This window comes from Protopterus annectens, chromosome 10.part0 (genome assembly GCF_019279795.1).
Source record: "Protopterus annectens isolate FY-2018-M chromosome 10.part0, PAN1.0, whole genome shotgun sequence".
In the NCBI taxonomy this organism is placed as follows: Eukaryota; Metazoa; Chordata; order Ceratodontiformes; family Protopteridae; genus Protopterus; species Protopterus annectens.
This window is the reverse complement of record NC_056744.1, coordinates 1,210,635,667-1,210,650,318: the sequence shown is the minus strand read 5'-3', so window position 1 is coordinate 1,210,650,318 and position 14,652 is coordinate 1,210,635,667.

The window sequence follows — 14,652 nt, the reverse complement described above, 5'->3', positions numbered from 1 at the left end:
ACTCTGAATGTTAATGGCATAGATAGAGAGGTGTTTAGATGGGTTGGTATTAGTTATGGATGGGGGAGGGGCCAGATTGGGGTGAATGTCACCATCTAATAGTAGGGCTTTATGAGGTGGTGTTGGTTTAATTGTATAGATGTAGGAACTGTATGGTTTGAGTTTTGGCTTATGAGAGTTTGTTGAGAGGGGGAGTATTTTGAGTTTGTAGAGCTCGGTAGAGGAAGAATTGAAAAGAGAGGGTGAGATTAGGAAGGACAGGAAGGGCAGGAAGGGCTCCTTGTGATGAAATGGAACTGTTTGCACAGGGGTTACATGAAACAGGTTAAGGTTTATATGATAGGATGTAAGGAATGACTGAAATAGAGGGAGGATGTATTTTGTGTGTGGGACATGAATAGTGGACAGTAAGGAGTATGTAGTGGAGAGGGTTGAGATGTTTTTAGGTGAGGTTACCCCGAGAGGAGGGTATGGGATAGAGAAAAAGTTGGGGGGTAGTGATTAAGCAAGATATAATGAGAAGGTTGAAGCAGTTAATATACTGCAGGTGGGCTGGAGCAAGTGGGGGCAGTGCTGTAATTGAGGTAGGAATGGTGAGAAGTGGGAGGAGGGTTTGGATGGGATAATTAGGAATATGGGAGGTGTTGGAAACAAGGTGTGTAAGGTATAAATGCAATGATAAGGGGGTGGGTGAGAATGGGGGTAGGGTAGGGGAATGGAGTGAGCTTGAGCAAAGTGAGGGTGAATGGAGTGAGTTGATCCAAGAAGAACTAGCTCTCCATGAGTACAACAAACTATCTAAAATGTTGAGTCAGTGGGGTAAGTTCTATATCAGTCTGCAACTCAGTTGCAATGTGTTTGTATATCCTAGCTTGCAATCTTAAGTCACAGATTGTAGGAAGACTAAAGAGTTGCAGTTATTGGGAGCAAGTAGAGAGGGGCTGATAATAAAACAAATCGGCCAACAGTTATGATGAAATCGGTTGTTTGGGAATTTAGTTACAGAAGAATTCTAAAGGTAGACTGGAGGTCAGTAAGGGGGTTATGGTAGATAAAAAGTAAAAAAAAGGCTGCCATCCTGGGCTCTGTGCATTGCCAGATAGGGCTATTGATTCTATGGGAATAGAGTGAGTCCGTGACAATCACCTACATTTAGCACTGAAGGACTCAGTCACTTGCTAGAAAATCCTTGAGGGGTCCCAAAACTTGTAGCTGCAGGATAATGTTCACAATTCATGGATCTTGATAAAGGAGGGGAGACAACAGTACAGGGACTTCAAAGATCAAGCAGGTGAAATTTAGCACTGAAGGGCTCAGTCACTTGCTAGAAAACCATTGAGGGGTCCTGAAACTTGTAGCTGCAAGAAAATGAACACAACTCGCAGATCACGATGAAGGAGGAGAGACAACAGTACAGGGACTTGAAAGAGCAAGCAGGTGAAATTTAGCACTGAAGGGCTCAGTCACTTGCTAGAAAATCCTTGAGGGCTCCTGAAACTCATAGCTGCAGGATAATGTCCACAACTCGCAGATCCTGATGAAGGAGGGGAGACAACAGTACAGGGACTTCAAAAAGCAAGCAGGTGATTGGTGTGCACATGAGGCTAGTGGATATGGACAGCCGGGATTTGAAATTTAATCACCAATACACAACTGCAAGCAATACAGTGAATTGGGAAGTAATGCCTCTAGCACGGACATCAAAAACAACCATGTGAATGTGTCTTTTTTTCAAACCATCAAACTTCTTTATTTATTTGAAGCGACAACAGATTTAGCAGTACTCATCCCCCTCACATTTTTTCAACAGTCAAATCAATGTACATTAAATTGGAGGAGATTTTGATCAATGCTTTTATCTTCCAGATATAGTATGAACCATGTCTAAAGGCTTGAAAGTTCAGATTAACTGCAGACTTCCCAAAGAAAGAAAAATAGCTTCTTTATAAAATACCTGAACAAAAACTGTTGGGTTAATAAAACTGGATGCATGATGGTGAGAATGAGTTATTTCATAAAATACTTCAAAATGATTTTCATTCCTTTGATAACTACAGAATTACAGATAAATATTTAACCATTAAATACATAACTTCAGACATTAGGACTTTGTGTGAAGATTCATTATCACCCTCTTATTACTGAGATCCCTATCTGTAGGATTCCATTTCTTTTCATTAGCATACATTTTATAAATGATGAGGTGTATGCTAAGTTGTTTTTTTCTTTATCACACTGTTTATTTAAAGAAATTGACAATGCAGGCTTTGTCTTCAAAGCATTTCAACAAGTATATGAAGTTCACTTCAAAAGAAACATGCATTTTACCCCAAGTAAGCACTTTTAACAACATTATAATAAACTGAGGTATTTTCAAAAGAACAATAGAAGGCCTTCACAATTATAAATATTGTAACAAAATGTGAAACAACTAAAATGGTGCATTTCAAACGATTCTGTCTTGATATAAAATACCACATTAGTTACATCATCCTTTTGTTTTTTTTGTTTTTTTGTAACCTAGATTTCTTCCTGTTAGATGATTTAACATGCTACAATTAGTAAAAACTAATGCATGCATCTTACAGGAGGAGACAGGGATTCTTCTAGAAAACAGTTTCCTGTCAACACACTTTTAAGTCTGACACATTGACAGAAAAAAAACTGTTGCAAGTCACTAATTCTAGGTAAAAGCTCCAGTAACAATCAAAAAGCATAGAAAACTTATAACTCATTTTAAAGACAAGATATCCTCAAATAAGGGATAATAATATCTTGTCAGTCAGAGATTTACTGCTTATTAAACATCACAGAGGTCTAGTATGTCACATGATAATTGGATGCTGACTGTGGGAGTATTGACTGAGGCATGTGCTTATGAGTAACAAGTAATATTGTAACTGCAATATTCAAATGTGCTGCACATGAGGCAGCAGACTATTGTGATGAAATAATGGAACAGAAGAGAGACCTGAATGTGGGGCAAATAGGAGGAAGGAGAATTAAAAAGGGGAGGTAAAGGTGCTCATGAGGCTGGCATAGGAACTAAGGAGTGTGATGGTTGTTAGAAATGATACAAGTCCGTAAGTTAGAATGAGGATATGACATTAAGATGATGAAAACCATTCCATGAATAAGGTGAAGAAATGACTGATGGTCATACTTAGGAAAAGTACTCTTGTGATTAAGGTAGAAAAAGCAGAGAAGTACTGGTGGAATGATATGTCATATCAACCACAGACTCATCACATGAGGAGGATAACGGTGTATATGAGAAGTACGAGGATTAGGCTCATGCTCCATGGTTGTGAAGGAGTGGGGATTAACTGTGATACTGGATCATGAGCGATTCAATCAGATAATGTGGGAGTGTACCAGAATGGAAAGATGTCTGGATTATTATAGTTCACTGTCAAATTCACACTTTGTTGATGGATATTTCTGATTGAAGTAATCAAAGGTACTTTTTGTTCAGTGTAGGACTCAATGTAAAGAGCACCAGTGAATATTGTTTTTCTGCAGGGGATATGCTTGCAATTGTAGTAATTGGATTTGTATGTTAACAGTGAAATATTCACATATACCAAAAGCTCTCTTCCCTGCTAATAGAATTCTATTGAATATGCATCTTGGCCCTCGTTCCTTTCTACCTTTCATTGCCATCACTGCCTGTTTGATTTCCTCCATCATGATTTTTCTCCCTCTCTGTTCCTTCTATTTGGTTCCCCACTCCTCTGTCTGTGACTTACCGATTAACTTACTTTTTCTTCTTCTGTTCCTGGTGTATTTATATATAGGATTCCCTAAAGGCTTCTGTAACCCTACTATCCTCCCCTAGGATATCTCCTTCCCCACATTTCTCAACATATCTCTCTCGCACCTTTTCCTTTTTGCTACTGTCTTGTTAGATGTTGCCCCCTGGTCCTCCCAGTTATCCACCAGTAGTCTTTCCAATAGCATTCATCTACTTCATGTGAATATCAACCACACTACTCATTACAAAGCAGATGAACCCGGTGAGCATCCTTACTGCACATCAGCAGCACATCACTAAATGCTCAATTGTCAAAGGCTGTGTCAGTATGTATTTGAATATGTGCACAAATATGTACAATCATAATGTGTACAGCTATTTATGGAAGGTGTACACCAATATCACTACATCATGGGTTTGGAAATGCTATATATAACAAACATGTTGTAATGTATTGTGAAATAATTTGTACTATGTAACACTGTGAACAGAATAATGTTATTTTGTTGTTAGATGCACAGAGGACTGCACATAGGATATACCTATATGTGATCCCATATGCATCACTATTGCCAAACTATGACACAACACAACATCATGAGAGTGGCACATCATGACAACTGTCATACAAAACCATGTGGAATGGCTTGCCTCTATGTTGCACATACCTTATATGGCAAAGCAGACATCCAAGTCATATGACACTATTAGTTTTGGACTATGGACAACATATATCACATGTCAGTCATCCCAGTAAGACACCAGTTTACAGGCTGCCTGTTGCAGGCAGCACTATCAACAGGTTAGCTGCCACAATGCATTGACAGTTGAATGTGTGTGGATAGTGTAATGTGTTAATGTGTGTCATGCATACATTAAAAACAATGTAAATATCACACAATATTAACACATAACATGACAGATTGACAGATGCATGGTATGCATACACAAGAGTGCATCTACAGTCTAATCATTTAAAAGTCAATCACCATGTTGGCAGGAGAACATAAGTGGAGCACATAGACAATACCTACCAACCGGAGGGACCAAGCTGATGTGGATCAGACTCCTGAATGACCTCATGAGCTATCATCCTGAATGAATCCCGCATAAACCATACCATTTAATCAGAGAAGGTCCTCAACATGTCCCTCATCTGTGTTTGGAACACATCAGTTATGACCTCCCTGATTTCTTTCCAAAAATTGTCTCTATCATGGGTGTGAAGATGTCTCCACCAGGATGCAGGAATGATATTTTGGGCAGGGGTGGACCCAGGCTCCTTGTCATCATCATTATCATTGTCTTTGTCTTCTTCAGATGATTCAGGCAGTGGCCTCACATGTGCATGTCATCATCTTCGGATTGGTGAACATCCTTGGGTACCATGCTCTGTAAAGATTAATTGCAAAACACAACAGAAAAGAAAACAAAGTGTCTATCAAGCAGAACAGTCCCATAAAAATTAAAGCACAACACAATATTATTACCAGCCTCAGTAAGAAGCTGAGATCCCTCATAAAATCCTCCAAAGCTAGTTACGAAAATAAAATTGCCAAAGATTCCAAGGACAGCCACAAGGCATTCTATAGTTATGTTAAGAATCTAAATGGCAATGCTCCGATCTACAACAGAATGGCATTAAATATACTGATCCCAAGGATATTGCCAATATCTTGGAAGATCAATTCAGTGCAAACTTCACCCCCCACCCCCTAAAGGGCCCATCTCAATACCAAAAGATTGCCAAATTTCGGTACTCACAGCCACACAGGTAAAAACACACTCTCCAAAGCTAAGAATACAGCATTCATGGGACCAGATGACATTCCAGGCTGTGTACTACATGAACTGCAAAATGAACTGGCACCTTACCTAAGTGTCATGTTTAATCATAGCTTTACCTCAGGCTTCGTGCCCAATGAGTGGTGCACAGCTACAGTTATCCCACTCCACAAGGGGGGATCTACCTTGGAACTATTGTCCCATCAGTCTGATGAGCCTGATCTGCAAAGCCATGGAATGCATTATCATGGAACTTTATTGGCAACCTTCAAAGACTGGACCCCACCCAGTTTGGTTTCGTAAAGGGCCGATCTTGTCTCCTCAACCCGATTGACTTCTTCGAGTCAGTCTCCAGAGCTGTGGATGAGGGCAAGGTGGTCCACACAGCCTATCTGGACCTCGCCAAGGCCTTCAACACCATCCCCCACTCTGGAATCATAGATAAACTTAGTAAACTGGGCATTAATCCCTTCATCACTTGATGGGTTGCCAACTAGCTTACTGACAGAACCCACACTGTAAAAGTAGCCAACTCAAAATCCAGCTCCAGACAAGTGACAAGCAGAGTACCTCAGGGTTCAGTCCTGGGACTGCTCTTGTTTGGCATGTACTTCTCTGAAGTACAGGCCAGTACTAAGGGACTCTGGCTAACAAAATTCGCAGATAACTGCAAACTGAGAGTCATTATTGAATCCCCAAATGATGTGGATATTATACAAAAGGGCCTTACAGAAACAGATGCTTGGTGCCAGAGCCATGGGCTCAAGCTCAGTGCCAAGAAATGTATAGTTATCCCCTTTGGGAAAAAATATGTACCCATGAAACCACATAAGTGGCAGTAAAATAAACACCAAAAGTGTGATAAGGGACTTAGGGACACAGGTGGACAGTGGTCTCACTTTTGATAACCACATAGCCACAACAGTCAGGAAATCCTTCTATATGACACACCTCATTATTAAGGGCTTTTCATCCAAAAAGAAGGAGGTCATTGTCTCACTGTACTCATCCCTCATTATACCCATTATAGAGTACAACGCCCTATTTGGTATGTACTTCACAAGACATCTGCAACAACTGGAAAGGCCACAGAAATACCTCACTAAAAGAATCACAAGCCTAAAGCAGATGCCCTATGCTGACTGTCTAAAAAAACTCCAGCTATATTCTGTCACATATTGCCTACTCAGAGGTGATCTCTGCTTAACATACAAGGCCATGTCAAACCCAGTGCTGTTGGACATGCTACACCTAAAGAAATCACACTCCCTCAGAGCTACATGTTACAGGGATCTAAACCTGGTCATCACAATGAACAAAACATGCTGGAGTGATAGGTTCCTGACCCAGAGACTCCTCATACTCTGGAATAGACTGCCCATACATGTCAAGCTGAGTGTCTCTTTGGCCCTCTTCAAAAGGAACCTTGACAATTGGATGGGAGATAGGAAATTCACTCGGGGATCACGTCAGTCACTCTGCTAGACAGGGGACCAGGGAAGTAAATATTCTGGGAAGAAATAGCCAGGGAATTGTTATGGCTAGGCTTGTATAGGCCCTAGGGCTGATAGCCTAGTACCAACCTATCAACCTATGATGAAAATTTACACAGTGTCCGAGACACATCCATTATGGACAAGGTTGCCCATGGCCCTATATTTCTTACTCCTAAAAAGGACAACTGTATTCTTTCCTAAACAATTCCATATGCTTAGACATCCACACCCACATACACACACACACACACACACACACACACACACACACACACACACACACACACACACACACAAACATTAGCTTTGTAAAAATGTACGAATAGTCATGAAATATATTTTACTGTCTGCATTTAACAATGTAGATAATAAGACACAACACGCCATTGTATAAATGAGTAGAAAGCTAGCTATTGGACACTATTGTGGAAAATAGGCAAAACATATGACAACTGTGTGAGACAGGCAGCATGATATTTAGCTGAACACACATCAGTGTAATAAGTGCAACACTAACAACAATGTGATATATTCAATTAAAATAACTAGATATATCAGAATGTAATATATCAGTTAATAGCATTGTATATATATATATATATATATATATATATATATATATATATATATATATATATATATATGTATATATATATATATATATAGAAAACTGTATGCAGTCTCTCCAGAAACAATCAGGAATCAGAAGGCTTACAAAACAAATATTTTGGAACATGCTTGCTGATTATGAACTTTTGCTAAGAAAATAGGTACCTGCTCAAGTGACAGTCAACCTAGGCTATAGCAGTGTGTTTTAAATGAAATAACCAAGAGGCCGGAGACAGAAACGAAAATAATGTTGATCTGCAGGGTGTGCTCATTATGTCAAATGGGTTACCTACTCAAACGACAGTCAACCTAGGCTACAGCAGTGTTTTTTAAACAAAACAACCAAAGAGTTGATTAAAAAAAAAACAACGTTGACCTGCAGGGTGCGCTCATTAAAAACTGCTGCTATCAAATGGATACCTGCTCAAGTGGCAGTCAGCCTAAGCTGCAACAATATTTTTACAAGCATACCCATGGCGTGCAAGGAAAGTGCACTACTACTGTCGAACTAAAGGTTATCCATACAATCTATAATCAGAAAACCCAGCCAGACATACTAGTATCCCAAACCATGCATAATAACTAATAATCACAACGTACTAGCATCCCAAACTATGCATAATAACTAATAATCACAACACCTACACTTGGTAGGTAAAACATTCACCATAAAACCTGTGTACCTTTACGTTGTGGATGTTTTGCTAAAACATTTGTGCTAGCAAAAATGGAAGCAAAATACAAACTACATCAACACTATAAGTTTTATACAGTTATAATGACAGCTTCTGTTTGTTGATTTCACTTACCTTACTGATGCATGATGGAAATTCATGCATTCTAAACAATACGCTTGTAATTTGGAAAAGTACAGGCCCAGAAGCAGTGGAATATGCATCTCGGTTCATAATATATGTAAAATATTAAACATACCTCTCTCATGCTGTTCTTCAAGCCTGTGCATCTGCTTGATGCACATCACTCAGTTCTGACTGCAGTCCTTGAATGAAAATAAAAAAAAATATTCATCAAATACAAAACAAATTTAAAATTATTCCTCAAATAACAAGGATAAGTATTTCACAACACACTTTACTGACCGGAATTCTTAAGAACATTAAATAAGCACAAAACTCCACTGGCATTGTAACATTCAAGTATTAACCTTTTCAAGTACAGATTGGATGACATGAGATTCAAAGCAGCAGATGCAACCCCCCCTCTAAGCTTTATTCTGAGGGCCTCTTTGCCAACCCAGCACATCTTAACTATAATGCATATACTTTCTAGGCTATGAAATGAGTTAATGTGATGACATCATCCTGATGGGGGATGGTCTACTACGAATGTTCTTGGCTTAGGACTGCAAATTATGAACATGTGTTGTTAGTGTAGCTAAACTGTTTTTAAATTACATTCATATCAGCACTGTGTTCTGAAGACTTAGCAGTAATTGAGACAATACATTCCTTAGACAGTCTGACAGTGTCATGTAACATTCAGCTTCTGTGAACAGAACCATACCTCTTCCTGTACATTATGGGCACAGAAAGGAATGTGTGAGGACCATTTTTTCCTTGATAAAGTGCACATCCTAGTGAAATATATATGCCAATTGTCTTTTATATTCATCATGTGCTGTAGGCACATTGTCCTGTTCTGTGTCTTTCTATCTTGTAGCACACCAGCTGTATTTATCATCCAGCAGCTTGTCCAGCGATCATGATGTTGTTCATGATATGAATCAGCTTGGTAGTATGGCCCCTGGCCCAGAGTGCATAGATTTTTTTGGAGAGACCATCCGTGAGGTTGACACTGATGTTGCACCAGATGTATCCTCGGATGTGGAGGTCCACTTGTGGACACATTCAGAAGATGATGACACAGTGGAGGTTGAATAGGGTGAGGCTATTGGTCAACACACCACAGCCACACAACAGCAGGGCATCACCATAGACATAGGCAATCAGATATTGTACATGGCCAGGTGTCAGAAGGTGTCGGCCTCCTGCCACAGGCAAAAGAATAGTTACAGCTAAGGCATCATTCAGACATCCATGCACTTGCCTGTGCCACAGACACCAGCAATGTGTCATGCATGAAGGACAGGAGCATAGACATTGTGAGAGTTTGGCTGCACTGGCTGCTCATAATGACAGTCTGCTAGCTATAGCATTGGTCAGTGAAAACCCTGGCTTCTATGGCTCTGCAGCAGTGTTGTATTACAAGTAAAAGTTTGCATTCCATGACTATGTAGAGTAGATTTCAACCTGTTAGAGGCAGGCCATCTGTAAGTAGAACCACCTTTCCCCATCAAGAATCCTTGTCCATGGTCCAACCTGCACAGATGTCAGATGTCAACTGATGCCACATCTGCTGAGGTCCTGCCAGGCACAAGGCCTTCACTTCACAGTCATGCTGCTTTATGTGAATATGGTGTTGTATACCCATCCATCTCCACTGTGGAGCAACCAGGGCAGGATTTGTTTGTACATGGTAGTGGCAGGGGGGACTGTGGTGTTAGACATCATCAGGTTTGACCAATATTGTGTTAGAGTGTGTCCAAACAGTATAGTACACATAACCGATGCATATTGTTCCAATACCACTGTACTGTGATTTGTGTTTCTGAAATAAAACTGTCTGCAAGATATTGTGTGTGACTTCTCTTTTTTCATGTTATGATATTGTACATATATGCAAGTGTAGCACTGATGTGTGTCCCTTATTGTTTACCATACAGTGATAAAATTAACTGAGTGTGTATGCATACCTGTCGGTTGTGGCCTGAGTTGATGTTTTTTATTTTATTTTTTTGGACACATTTGCATATGTTCATGTTGGAAAATGTTATGCTCGTGTTATGTGTGATACTCAGTGCGTACATCTAGTGGGTACTTGCCATTGGATGTAACGGGTGTTGCTGTGGTGGGGCAACACCTGAGCATCAATATCCAATCTGTGTTCTCATGTCCATGTAGCATGTCATAACTCAAATGTCTGGGGCAGACGCTGCCATGTAGTCTGGGCCTGCACTTGCGATCACATTCTATGTTGCCTATACCTGTGACTTCTCTCCCTATGTCCTCCTGTCCCTCCTCCTCTGATATGTGTGGGATGTCTTCTTCAGACATTTGGGGTTCTTGGGGTAGTTCACCTACACCTTCAGCTGAATGACTGCCATGTGCTCGGGTTAACATGTTGTGCAGCATAGCACATGCCAATATCATCTGTGCTGCATTCTAAGTTTTATATTGCAGTGCACCACCAGATGTCTCCAGACATTTAAACTGAGCTTTCAGTACACAAAACACACACTCCATGGTGTTTCTGGTTGTTGTGTGCTCTCTATTGTAAGCCTCCTGTGCAGGGTTGGATGATTCATGGTATGGGGTCATTAACCATGGCTCAAGAAGATAACCACAGTCAGCTTTTGTGGGGAATAAGAACACTTTTGTTCAGACTGGATATTGTTGAGAGGGAGATTCTTAACTTATATCCTAACTGTGCTCCTATACTTATTCAGAAGCAATCTCTCAGGAATTTCAATTTGCTGGAATCCAGACCTGAGTCCACTTTCCCTCCAAATGCAGCATCATGAACACTTCCAAGGTGTGTTGTCATGATGTTTGTTAAGCTGCCGCCTGCTGCACACAACTTGACAGTTGATGTCTAGCCAGTATTGTTCTGCTCCTGGATGTACTGGTGTCTTGATAGGTATGCCATATAGACACATAAGTTCTTTCTTGTTACTTAAGACTGTACACTTCTGTAATGTCCCTTTTGACAACTATATATATATATATATATATATATATATATATATATATATATATATATATATATATATTACTTTTGTAATTGCTTTGCATTTTTTGTGATAGCTTTTTTATCTTTCCATACAATTTTATCCTTTTAATTTTCATTGTCTATCCTTTATGTAGAATTAGATCATTGTAATGTTAGACTGTAACTTTTAAAGTGTTAATACTATGGAGCCTTTCTCCCCGGGCCTCCACTCAAAATGGGCTAGACTAGGCCCAGTGGACTTTCCTGGTAAACGAAAAGCAAATGAATAAATAAATAAATATTGCACTGACTACATGGGGGAAAGTTTGAGATGAAGAATTGGTGCATTACATTTCTTCGCTCCATAGGGGTGGATCGGAAGTGTAAGTAGTCATCCATCTTGTTGCACATTGCTTCCAGGAATTTTGCCAGGATATGACTGACAGCTGTCTGTGATACTGCCACAGTATCCCCCATGTATCTCTGGAATGTCCTAGATACACGTGCACCCAGATTGAGACACACTTTAGTTTTAAGGGGGATGAGGTTTCCTTGCAGGGTCTGCTCAGACATATGTGGAGCACACCTATTGCAGACAGCCCACACCATTTGTCTGTCTAGATGTTATCTGACAATTATTTGCTTGTCTGACAACTGGTTTAGTTGCAGCCTTGCTCTGACTCTAGCTGACTGCCTTCTAGGGTGTACAGCCACATCCTCATTTATGGCTTGTATTACTGCACCCTGTTGCAGTATATTAACATCAGATTGCATTGTTATAGGTTTGTTTTTTAGTTTTGCTACCGATATCACCATAATCTATAGTATTTGCTTGAATTACTTGGGGTCTGTAATACATCCACTGAGTATTTCAGAAATGGAGCTGGTGTGGCTGTTTGTCACATTTGAGTTGCATTGTGTGTGTATGCTGTGTTTGGAATCACACTGGCAAGTGTAGAATCCCTAATTATCCTATGATGAATAATTAAGTATCTAGTCTGCCTTTAGTGTGTGTTCTGCAGCAGGTGAGGTGAAGTCTTTCTTCGGCATGCTGCATTGTGCAAATAGCTCCTGTAAACTTTATGGAATCCAGCCCAATAAATTGTCTGATAATTGTTTGCAGTTTCTGTTGTCATCCATTCTCTGCAGGAAATTTAATTTAATAAACACCTGCAGTACCTGTGTTCTAAAATGAAACTCTGTAAAGTGTCCAGCCAGCATGCTGTGGGTTCCAGTCCACACAGAGGAGACATATATCTGTTCCTGTTATGCTGATTTAATTCACCCATAGCATTTTTTTGTGAAAAAAAACATATCCCAGTGCTTGATATTAAAGTTTATGTTCTGTGTGGTTAAGAATAACTTAGTTAGTTTTTGAATTCCTACAAATATGCCCATAATCTGTAAGGCTCTGATAACATCAACTTTCTAACAACAGTGTTTGGAGACCAGTACCTGTTTGTCTATGAGTAACTTGTGCTGACAATTAGCTTGTTCTGTAAAGCAGCTGATTAGCCTCTCTACATTTTGATGTGCTGCATATTCAATTTCAGAGGGGAGACATACCCCAGGATTTAATAAACTCAGAGTAGGCATCGTGCAGAGCCTACATGATATGTATCCATGTTCACGGCCATGGTCCCCCATCGGCAGCACACCATACATATTAATGACGGTGCTCTGCTGAGGGAGAGCCAAGGAGCATGGATATCGAATCAGTGTTTTTCTTTTAATGCATGTCTGCATGGCGTGGCACAGAGCACATCAATGCCAAGCTGTGCTCACATGTAGACAGCTGACACCTGGCAGACATCTAAAAATAGAAAGCAGATGTGATTAATAAGCATAATGACAGTTTGTGGGTTTTTTTTATTTAGCGTTTGTGCTGAGTGGAGTGCTGTGCAGCTTAGCTGAGCAGAGCTCATACATAGATAGCCAACTCTTGCCAGACATCTAAAAATAGAAATTGGATGTAATTAATTATTTATTGGTGTGTTTAACTGTGTTAGTGCAGTGCAGCATGGTGCTTAGCACTGCTGACAAGTAGCTCAGTAGTATTTGTGAAGTTATACCAGATTTCTTAATATCTGTGTAGCTAATTGGGTAGTAACGGCTGTATGTATAGTAGGTCCAGAGTTCGAATACATGGACATAAGAACTTATCTGTGTTTTTGCTGCAAACATTGTGGATGCATTTTTAAAATATGGCTTTACTGGGCTCTGCGCAACTGTGCTTAAACTTGCTAATTATTGCATAAACATGGTAATGGCTGCCAATGTTTGCGTGGTGCTTGGCTCAGCTAAAACCATGATTGTGCATGCCGTTCAGCTCTGCTTAGCTGGTTTTCTCACTGCTAAGCAACACAGTGCTTTTTTGAATGTGACAAAATGACATGTAAGGGAGGGAAAACAGCCTGTATAAAGTGCACTAAGTGGAAATACTGCAGAATCCATTGGAGTTCAATCATCTGTTGATATGGCTGGTGGTATTGAAGAAGGTGTGTGCTTTTAGGCAAAGCTGTGGGGTGTTGAGGAGTTCAGGGTCATGGTTGCGGTCCTTGTCAAAAATCATGAGGATAGGCTGCTGTAGGGGGGGTTTCCAGGGCTTGGAGTGTAAGGTGGAGGCCTGTGACCAGCTGGCCAGAAAACTCAGCAGTGTTACTGGTATGCCCCACACAGGTGAGTACCATCATTGCCACCATGATGACCTGAAAAGTTGAAAGAGGGGAACCTTGGACACCTGGGTTCAAGAAGCAAAGTCAGGGAATGCCCCACAAGTATGTAAGCAATTTTACTTCTGTTTTACCAATATAGGTTCATAGGTAGGTACTAGGCTATCTGTCCGAAGGCATTTATAAGCCTACCAGAATGTGTTGGCTTTCACCGTACTTTTAGATTAGTTCCCTGTGCCTCTGTCCAGCAGAGCCACTGAAGTGATCCCCAAGGTAAACTTTCTGTTTCCCATCCACTCGTCAAGGTTTCTTTTGAAGAGTTTTAGTGAGGAGCTCTGCCTAATGTAGATTGGGATCTTGTTCCAAAGCATGGGAAGTCTCTGGGACAGGAATCTATCCCTCTAGCACGTCCTATTTATTGTTGTGATGAGGATTAGATCCCTAGAGCATGTGACTCAAGAGGATAAGGTTTTCTTTAGGTGGAACATGTCCATCAATTCTGGGTTGGACATGGACTTGTATGTCAGGCAGAGATCACCTCTGAGTA